This window comes from Bison bison, unplaced genomic scaffold (genome assembly GCF_000754665.1).
Source record: "Bison bison bison isolate TAMUID 2011002044 unplaced genomic scaffold, Bison_UMD1.0 scf7180017864295, whole genome shotgun sequence".
In the NCBI taxonomy this organism is placed as follows: domain Eukaryota; kingdom Metazoa; phylum Chordata; class Mammalia; order Artiodactyla; family Bovidae; genus Bison; species Bison bison.
The window spans coordinates 8080988-8082097 of NW_011494867.1; positions in this window are offsets into that span (position 1 = coordinate 8080988).

The window sequence follows — 1110 nt, forward strand, 5'->3', positions numbered from 1 at the left end:
AAAAAGAAATAAAAGGAATCCAAGTTGGAAAAGAAGAAGTAAAACTCTCACTATTTGCAGATGACATGATTCTCTACATAGAAAACCCTAAAGACTCCACCAGAAAATTACTAGAACTAATCAATGACTACAGTAAAGTTGCAGGATATAAAATCAATACACAGAAGTGCCTTGCATTCCTATACACTAATAATGAGAAAACAGAAAGAGAAATTAAGGAAACAATTCCATTCACCATTGCAACGGAAAGAATAAAATACTTAGGAATATATCTACCTAAAGAAACTAAAGACCTATATATAGAAAACTATAAAACACTGGTGAAAGAAATCAAAGAGGACACTAATAGATGGAGAAATATACCATGAGTATACTACCCAAAGCAATTTATAGATTCAATGCAATCCCTATCAAGCTACCAACAGTATTCTTCACAGAGCTAGAACAAATAATTTCACAATTTGTATGGAAATACAAAAAACCTCGAATAGCCAAAGCTATCTTGAGAAAGAAGAATGGAACTGGAGGAATCAACCTACCTGACTTCAGGCTCTACTACAAAGCCACAGTTATCAAGACAGTATGGTACTGGCACAAAGACAGAAATATAGATCAATGGAATAAAATAGAAAGCCCAGAGATAAATCCACGCACATATGGACACCTTATCTTTGACAAAGGAGGCAAGAATATACAGTGGATTAAAGACAATCTCTTTAACAAGTGGTGCTGGGAAATCTGGTCAACCACTTGTAAAAGAATGAAACTAGAACACTTTCTAACACCATACACAAAAATAAACTCAAAATGGATTAAAGATCTCAACATAAGACCAGAAACCATAAAACTCCTAGAGGAGAACATAGTCAAAACACTCTCTGACATACATCACAGCAGGATCCTCTATGACCCACCTCCCAGAATACTGGAAATAAAAGCAAAAATAAACAAATGGGACCTAATTAACCTTAAAAGCTTCTGCACATCAAAGGAAACTATCAGCAAGGTGAAAAGACAGCCTTCAGAATGGGAGAAAATAATAGCAAATGAAGCAACTGACAAACAACTAATCTCAAAAATATACAAGCAACTCCTACAGCTCAACTCCAG